Raw genomic sequence first — 10,254 nt, forward strand, 5'->3', positions numbered from 1 at the left:
TGTAGGCAGAGCATCACGGTCTGGAGTTCTCGCGATGTGTTGAAGGGACTTCCCCACCCCGCGCCATGCTGCCCTGAGGTTGCCTGCAAATTGTGGATTGCCCGGATGCTTCCTTCAGGCTGCTGCGCCTGCGCATCTCCTCACAACCCAGCTGCGGACGCGAATGGGGCGGAAAGTGTTCACACACACTAAGGAAGGCTTGGCTGCCTGCCCGTGTGGGACCTCAGGTTGCCGGTGATGTCAAAGGGCTCCCTGACGGGCTGGGAGGGATTACGACAAACAGGAGGGTGTGTACCTGGGACTCCTGGAAGTCACGGCCCCGCTTTCTGTACAGGACGCCTGTAGATGCCACCAACCGCTTGCTTGTTCCTGACACTAACTCTCCACAATGAACTGGGATCCAGGAACCCAGGCTGGAGGTCAGCACCTGCCATGGAGGCGGTGCCGGGCGGTGGGGGCTATCTGGGTGCATTCCTATGCAGTCACATCGAGGGCCTTGAAGCGCATGCCCCGCTTCTCCTCGCCACGCCTGCTCTGGAAGCCAGCGGTGGCGCTGTACTTGGTCTTGTTGAGAGACTGCATACTTTGGTCATATTTGTGAGGATATTTGTGAGGGCGATGGGGCTGGTGCCAGCGCAGCCCAAGCATCATATCTTGGGGGCCCAGACCAGGTCACACTCATATTTCTCTGCCAGATAACCGACAGATACTTTGGCTCCTACCTGGCAGTCCCTTGGCTCTTGCGGTCCTCCACTGGGGAAGGATGGCACCTTCATTGACAGCTGATTGTGCTTGTCAGAGGACTTGGACAGGCAGAGCATTTTCGACTCTTCCCTGATGGTCTCATGGTATCAGACCACCTCGTTGGATTTCTTGATAGGGGATGCAAGTGTGGTCCTTCAGGCAGATCACCAGCTGCAGCTCAATAGCACCTGCAGTGATATGCCCCCCACCCCCAATTCTTCAGTGATGCACTGCCCCCTGGAATCTAACTTGGCCTGCCTCTTCAGCCCCTTCACCAGCTAGAGCAGTTCAGCTGGGGTCTTGGCTTCCACAGGGATCCTGACGGCCAGGTTTACGCTAAACTTCATCACACACTGGTAGTGGGCATGCTCGAAAGTGGTTATGGTGACTGTCTTTACCAAGAACTGGACGACACCCACCAGGCCCATGATGTTCCCGAAAGGCAAGTAGATTTGTGATTTCCAGAGACTGGGTTGAAAGGGCGTGGGGAGTAGCAGCTAATGGTATAGGGCTGCTTTGAAGGGTTATGAAAGTGTACTGGAATTAGATAGCAATGAAGGTTACATAAACTTGTGATTATACTGAAAACACCGAGTTGAAAGAGATAAATTTTTATGGTAGTATATGAATTATAACTCAGCTTTTAAAAGTTAAATACAGTATTACTGATAATAGCATTTAGTAAAGTTGCATGATGAGTGACTCTATGCATGCTGAGTCAGTCTTCATATGTCTGATATGACATTCAGTCCTTTTTATTATCTCTATGATATGTCAAGGGAAATTTGTAGCTTTAAATAATTACACTAGAAAAGAAAAATAGCCTGAAGAGCAGTGATTTAAGCATCCAAATTAAAAATATGTGGGAAACCAAACCCAAAGAAAGTAGACACAAGACAAGGGGCAATAATGTCTTAAATTAATAGAAAGCAAACCAACAACAAGAAAAAAACCCTAGAGATAATTTAAAGGGTCAGAAATGGAGTTCCCTGTTAGCTCGGTGGGTTTAGGACCTGTCATTGTCACTGCAGTGGCTTGGGTCAATGCTATCATGCAGGTTCCATCCTTGGCCTGGGAACTTCTACATGCCACAAGCACAGCCAAAAAATTAAAATTAAAAAATAAAAAGTCAGAAATTACCACTTGGAAAGTCTAGCACAAATCAACACATCTAGCAAAACTGATCAAGACAAGAGAAGAAACAAAAGAAACAAATACAATATTAGGAATATAAAGAAGAATACTGCATACAGAAGATGTAAAAATATATTGTTAACAACACTGTATTGATACATGTACAGTTTAATCAATGAACAAATTTTCAAAAGAAAAATTATAATTTTCTAATAGCAAACTAAGAATAAATAGCCTAAATAATCCTGTAATGAATAACTAATTTATATCAATAGTTTAATATCTTCCTAAAAGTTAAGACATAAGTTCAGCCAAACATTCAAGAAAAATAATATCAAATTGTTTTTCTCAAAGAATTTAAAATGAAAGATTCTCTAATTCAATTATGTGGTTATATACACCTTACTACCAAAATCAGACTAGAAAAACATAAGAAAACTTAGAGGCCAATGTTACTCAAGGGCATAGATGAAAAAAAAATCCTAAACAAATGGCTATCAAACCAAATCCAACAAGAGGTTAAAATAAAAGGTTAAAACAAAATAATTTAAATTTGTCCCAGAAATAAAAAGTTTAACAATTGAAAGTCACTTAGTTTAAATAAGAAAAATTTAGTTGCAGAAATTTTTCAATAAATGTGGAAAAAGTATTCATAAAATTCAATACATACCCACAATTTATAGTATATTATAAAAATGATCTCAAAACATCATTTTTAATGGTAAAATATTAAAAGTCGCATTTTATTTTGTCTTTTTAGGGTCACGCCCACAGCATATGGAAGTTCCCAGGATAGGAGTCAAATAGGAGCTGTAGCTGCTTGGCCCACACCACAGCTACAGCAATGCCAGATCTGAGCTGTGTCTAAGACCTACACCACAGCTCACCACAACACCAGATCCTTAACCCATTGAGAGAGACCAGGGATCAAACCCGTGTCCTCATGGATGCTGGTCAGATTTGTTTCTGCTCAGCCATGACGGGAACTCCAAAAGTCTCATTTTAAAAATCAGGAACAGGGAGAAATGTATGCATGTTTTTATTGCCTCTATTTAACAGGGTGCTAAAGGATCTAGACTAACCAATAGAATAAAGTTAAAATCATCATTTTCAGATGATCCACCTAATATTGATGAATTAATAAGATGGTTAAAATGTAATATGAGATTAAATATGTAAAACTATAAGTATATGTATATTAGCATATTAAAATTTAATACATAAAGCTAAATGTGATTTGGGAGAGATGAGAGAACACAGGGTTCTATTTCTTAATGTGCTTTGTGAGTGTACTCAGTTTTATCAGTATTCTTTGTGCTTTACATATATGTTATAAATATTTATACATATATGAAATATCACCTGTTTCAGCATATATCTTCTGGAAAAAACATAATCTAAGCCTGTTATGTGGAAAAGATACATAATGAAAAACAATAGAAATACTGATTCAATATCAGTATCTTAATACAAATAAATGTGATGTTGCCATGAACTAAGGTTTTGTATTTAGTGAAAATATCGCCCAAAAATCCAAACATTACAGATGGTAAGTTTGTAAAAATATACTGAAAATTGTAATAGAAATTATTACCCCAGAGATAAATATTTGTAAACATTAGTCATGTGACAGTATTTTTGGTCAGTATGTTTAAGATATGGCTGTGACTATTCAGAACCATTAGAATTTATTTTATTATTTATGTCAGCTCAGAGCACAGAATAATCATCCAATTTTCTGTGCTTATTTATGGTATAATAAGAATTTTGATATGACCATTGTAGTTTCATTTTGATTTATATACAACATAAGGAAAGGATCTATTTTTGATGTTAAAAAGTATTATTTTGGTTATCATGTAGTAGAAGTTAATAAATAAGACCTAACATTGTGTTCTCAGGATGTTAATGACAGCATTAATGACAAGTCTTTTCAAAGGTTGGTACATAATTAGGTTTAGTACATCATCCAGAAAAGAGTACTTTGGGCTTAAAAGTTTAAAATCAGCCAAGACAGAGTCATAAACACTGGTCTGGTAAGATCCTGTGGTTTGAACATAGACATCTCAATGTTTTTTGCCTGATGAGCTGAATGTTCTCTATAATGGTTGTTGTCTTACAAATAGGATGAAGTGCTTAATGATATGATATTGCTAACATGATGCAGAATAAAAGATGCAGTGGAGCTCAGGATGCACAATTATGTAATAAAATCTAATACAATTTTTTAAATAGAATTATATACTTTTTTTCATTTTTCATTCTGTATTTTTCTTTTCAAGGGTGTATTGGTAATTAACCACCTGTCAGGTGGTAGTAAATACTAGCACCATAGCCAATTTCAACCAATCAGTGGAGTAGAATTGAGAAAAGATATATATAGTTGGCTGACATAAACTAGTAAGAGCTGACTCCAGCAGACCATTGTTGTATTACCTACACAGTAGTTCAGTAGTAATTATAAAAGAAATTGATTGTAATCTATATAGTGAGTTTTTCTTTAACTTATTCCTTTCACTTACCTCATCTTCCTGATCTCAGATCCCCAGTTCTGGAGAAGACTGTGAGTGACCTGAGTTGCATTTATCTGTGGCCTCATGTCAAAGGAAATCATTTAAGGATAAACTTACCTTTCTTAGTTTGATCTCTTGCAGTGGGACAATAGGAAATTATCTTATTTTCAGGCATGGTTATTTATAGTCCTTTGGAACCTAATAATTAGAAAGAAAAATATTTAAACATCATGAATTGAAATTGGTTTATTTCACTAAAAATTGTCAATTCAAGAACTGGTTATGTCAGGATAGGTTTTTAATATTATGCAATGTATATATGTAAAAATCAACACCAAATTATGTTTAAAATGTAAGGCAATGCAACAATATTCTCTTTCTCCTATGAGTACTATTATTATCCTATTTAGGAACACCAAATGTAAAAATTCTCATTAAAGAGCCATCTCTTTGATCCCCTATTCTGCCATTAACTTAAACAGATATTTGGCCTGACTTCTAGGTAATTTAATATATATCACTGAAGCTGTGGACTCAGAGTCCACAGCTAGAACCTACATTGTTTCATTTTATATGATAAAGTTAAACCTTATTATCATCTCTTCTTTATATTCCCTCAGTCCCTTTTTAAAACAAGTTTTATTATGGACAAAGTCAAATATACACAAAGGTAGAGAGAATTATCTATGTAATTTGATTGCAATAATGGCCTCAAAATCTCATGTGATGAAAATGAATTAAGGTGATTCTTGTTCAGCACAAACTTTGAAAGGGAACCCAACACACAGAGACTAGCTAATAAAAATCAACAGAAAAGGAAAAATAGCAGAAATTGATCCAAACCTACTCCAGATAGTGAAATTATCAGATATAAACCACCTAGCAACTGAGCTTAACATACTTATAAATATAACATCAAATTTTAAAATTTCAAAACTACAAATTTTGTAAATTGATACACAGATTTGAAAAGAAGCCAGTTAGAAGCTCATGTACTACACACTGCTGTGTAACTGCAGTTCTAAACTCAATGGTTCAATTTAAAAGCAGATATGATAAGGCTGAAGAAATAATCGGTGAAATAAGTTCAGAGGAAAAAAAATTACCCTGAAAATAACAATACAGAAAATACAGAAGCAAGCATAAAACTCAGTGCACTCGATCTCCACTTGCATGAATATGGAGTGAAGTTTTATACCTAGTCCTTCCCCTCCATACAACAAAAAACCCTGGACATTATATATAAAACAAACATAAGGCTTTGAAAGGTGGAGAGAAGAAGGCAGACTGGCTGGGCACCTTGAGATCAGAGGAACAATGAGCTGGTAAATTTCCAAGATTTTCTTTTTCTTCATATATCTCAAAGTTGAAGCTGAAGAAACCAGCAACCCAGTTATGCCAGTGCACACAGACCAAATAAAGTTCCAACAAAAGTCTGCACTCCCTAGCCACAGGACCAAGAAAGAGGCGGCTTAGCAAGAGAGAATACATTTAGATAATAATCTCTCTACTCTAGCCAATTCTTGTGCTTTTTTATTAGAACAGTTGTTTCTGTTGGCATTTGTGTGTGAAGCCACACATTTCTTTCTTTTCAGGCTCCTCCCTTTAAATGGAAATGCCTTTCTTTCAATTGCTTTGATCCTTTATGAAAACCACTGCATCAGACCATCCCCTTTTCTCTCTCTCCATTTACTCTATTTTCTTCTAATGACTCAGGATTAACATTTATTACAGTTTTATAACCATTTCCTTGATCATCTCTTTTCTCTATTAGAATTCAGAGTCTGTGTTGTACTGCTGTGGTCCTGGCATCTACAACAGCACCATCAAATAGAAGTTTCTTTTTCTTATCTTTTCTTTTCTTTCTTTCTTTTTTTTTTTTTACAATTTTTAGTAGAGTTAAATAACAAGGTTATGCTGATTTCTGCTGTAAGAACTTTTTATAATGATGAAAATGTTCCAAATTTGTGCTCTCCAAAATGGTAAGCATTACATTAGCCATATGATCACTTAGAATCACTTTTGTTCACTTGAAATGCGGCTAATGTAACAGAAGAATAGATTTTTAATTGTATTTCACTTTAATTAATTTAATTTCCCATTGGGGCTCAGTAAGTTATGAATCCAACTAGTATCCATGAGGATGCAGGTTCGATCCTTGGCCTTTCTCAGTGGGTTAAGGATCTAGAATTGCCATGAGTTGTGGTGTCAACTGCAGATGCAGCATGGATCTAACATTGCTGTGGCTATGGCATAAGCCAGCAGCTACAGCTCTGATTCAGCCCCTAGCCTGGGAACTTCCATATGCTGCAGTTGCGGCCCTAACAAGAAAAAAATACAATACAATAAAATAAATTTAAATCATCACATATGGCTAGTAGATACTATATTGGACAGCACAGATCTAGCACAATGTCTGGCACATTGGAGGGGTTCAATATTGTCTTGTTGAAAATGAAAGGATACATGAATGAAAAACCATATGGAAGGATGAAATACTTTCAATTAGTTTATAATCCTGCAGATTTGGTTTGGGACTGTCACCTTCTCCTCTTTCTAGTCAAACTTTTTGGCATTGGCTCTGTTATTCAGTTTTAATTAGAATTTTTGCCTGTTTCCAAACCTGAAAAGCATATGACACATAGAATTTCTTTTATTTTACCACCCTTAGGCTGGCTTCTCAGCAAATCACTATATTCCTCAAATTTAGTTTGCTTCCTCACTGATTAAATGAAATTTCTGAGCTATCAATCTTTCTAGACAGAAAACCTTCTCATTTTACTCATTTCCTCTCATGATTGTATTTGTCTTAAATATTCCTAATGAAACATTGCATAGCAATATAAAACAAAACCAAACAAAACCCTTGTACCCTGCAGTGCAGCCTGAGAAATGTATTCCTCAGTGGTCACAGTTTCCTTCTTCCCTCACTAGGAATTATCAACTATCAAATATATAATCCCCATGGTTTCAGTTTATTTTTATTTTATATATATATATATATATATATATATATATATATATATATATCTCAAAACAGTATACTGTAAAACACTCATTTAGAGTTCTGCATCTTTATGTGAATGATATTATATGCTACAAATCATTCTACAACTTCTTTTTTACTTGTTTAGTACATTTTTGAGATTTATCTGTTGTTGCATGTAACTGTATTTCATTATTTTTCACTGCTGTGTAGAATTCTATTCGGTATAACAATTTCCTGTTGATGATCATTTCAGTTTCTTCAAATATTTTCCCTATTGTAACTAAGTCTTCTATAAGATTCTTGAATACTTTTCCTTGTGAATTATGCTAGAGTATCTCTAGGGTATAAATATGGAGAAATATGTGCTGGGTTTGGCTTTTTTAATCTTTGATAGTTTTAGATCTAGTCCTTTGTTATAAATATGCATTAAAATATTTTCTCCCAATTTATTCCAATGTTTTTATTTGAAAAAATATTTATTTTTAATGGAAATAGGCATATAAAATCATTTTGGATCACCCATTGCCCAAATACACAAATAATATCAAAAGTCAATGTTTAGACAACATAGAAATTTAAACCCAACACTCACAAAATGTAAAGCCTTAAAGTCAGTGATGGTAAGTACCATCTACTGTTCTAAAACCTAATAGATGTCTGTATCTAGGATTTTATATTTGTAAGATGCTGTTTGTATTCATGTTATTTTAAGGCTTTGATAAGGCTTTGAAAGTAATGTGCTACTTTCTCCCTATTCTTTCATATTCTCATAAAAATATTAAGCAACTTTATCTTAAATTATTTCATTAGCCATGATACATTCATACATTCTTTCCAGTAAACAGTGCAAATATATTGATATTGTTCCAATAATTACGACTACCACATTTATTTGCTTACTCTCACTGGCTTCATCTATAATTCAGCTGGCTTATTTTGTTCTAATATAACTGTCCCCAATAACAGTGAGAAGTCTACATTCTTTCACAATGATTTTTAAAAAACATCTGAAAATGGGAAATACCTCATAAACTGTTATAATATTCAAAAAGTAATTACTTACTTTTGTCCAACTTTTTACTGCATCATAGAGCTGGGATTTTAAGTTCATTTAAAGCTGTGGTTCAGAGCACCCAAATATATACAACAAATACTAAAGACAAAAAAAGAAATTGATGGGAATACAATCATAGTAGGAGACTTGAACACTATACTCACATCAATGGACAGCTCATCTAGACAGAAAATCAGTAAGGCAACAGAGATCCTAAGTGACACAATAGAAAAGTTAGACTTAATTGATGTTTTCGGGACACTACATCAAAAAAAAAAATTCCAGAAAATACGTTCTGTTCAGCTGCACATGGAACATTCTCAAGGATTGACCACATACTGGAGCTCAAAACTAACCTCAACAAACTTAAGAGTATAGAAATTATTTCAAGTATCTTCTTTGAACACAATGGCATGAAATTAGAAATCAACCATAGGAAAAGAAATGAGAAAAAAATGACTTCATGGAGACTAAACAACATGCTACTAAAAAACCAGTGGGTCAATGAGGAAATCAAAAGGGAAATTTAAAAAATTACCTTGAGACAAATGATAATGAAAACACAAGCATTCAAAATCTATGGGATGCTGCAGAAGCAGTGCTTAGAGGGAAGTTCATAATGATACAAGCTTCCCCCCAAAAAAGAAGAAAAATCTCAAATTGACAACTTCACCCACCACCTAAATGAATTAGAAAAAGAAAAACAAACAAAACCTAAAGTCAGCAGAAGGAAGGAAATCATAAAGATCAGAGAAGAAATCAATAAAATAGAGATTCAAAAAACAATAGACAAAATCAATAAAACCAAGAGCTGGTTCTTTGAATGGGTAAACAAAATTAACAAACCTCTGGCCATATTCACCAAGAGGAGGAGAGAAAGAACCCAAATAAAATAAGAAATGAAAAAGGAGAAATCGCAATGGATACTGCAAAAATACAAAAACCATAAGAGAATACTGTGAACAATTATATGCCAACAAATTTGACAACCTAGAAGAAATGGACAACTTTCTAGAGACTTACAGCCCACCAAACTGAGTTAAGAAGAAATAGATCAACTGAACAGACTGATTACTAGAAATGAAATTGAATATGTAATAAAAACACTCCCTACAAACAAAAGTCAAGGACTAGATGGTTTCACAGGCAAATTTTACCAAACATACAAAGAAGAACTTATACCCATCCTTCTTAATTTTTTTTTCTTTTTGTCTTTTTAGGGCTGTACCCATGTCATATGGAGGTTCCCAGGCTAGGGGTCTAATTGGCTTACACCAGAGCCACAGTAATGCCAGATCTGAGCCGCGTCTGTGACCTACACCACAGCTTACAGCAACACTGGATCCTTAACCCACTGAGCGAGGCTAGGGATTGAACCTACAACCTCACCGTTCCTAGTTGGATTCATTTCCACTGCGCCATGATAGGAACTTCAACCCATCCTTCTTAAACTTTTCCAAAAGGTTGAAGATGAAAGAACACTTCCAAAGACATTCTATGAAGCCACCATCACCCTAATACCAAAACCAGACAAAGACACTACCAAAAAAGAAAATTATAGGCCAATATCTTTGATGAATATAGATGCAAAAATTCTCAACAAAATTTTAGTCAACCGAATCCAGCAACATATAAAAAAGATCATACACCACAACCAAGTGGGAGTCATACCAGGTTCACAAGGATGGTTTAACATATGGAGATAAATCAATGTCATACACCACAGTAAAAAAAGAGTAAAAACCACATGATCATCTCAACAGATGCAGAAAAAGCATTTGACAAAGTCCAACAGCTATTCATGATAAAAACTCTTACCA

The 10,254-nt window shown here is 35.4% G+C and overlaps 1 pseudogene; it reads right to left on the reverse strand.

The window, feature by feature from the left end:
• Positions 1-474: 474 nt before the first annotated feature.
• On the reverse strand, positions 475-4,477 carry LOC125133368 (elongation factor 2-like; annotated as a pseudogene).
• Positions 4,478-10,254: the final 5,777 nt, after the last annotated feature.

This window comes from Phacochoerus africanus, chromosome 8 (genome assembly GCF_016906955.1).
Source record: "Phacochoerus africanus isolate WHEZ1 chromosome 8, ROS_Pafr_v1, whole genome shotgun sequence".
In the NCBI taxonomy this organism is placed as follows: domain Eukaryota; kingdom Metazoa; phylum Chordata; class Mammalia; order Artiodactyla; family Suidae; genus Phacochoerus; species Phacochoerus africanus.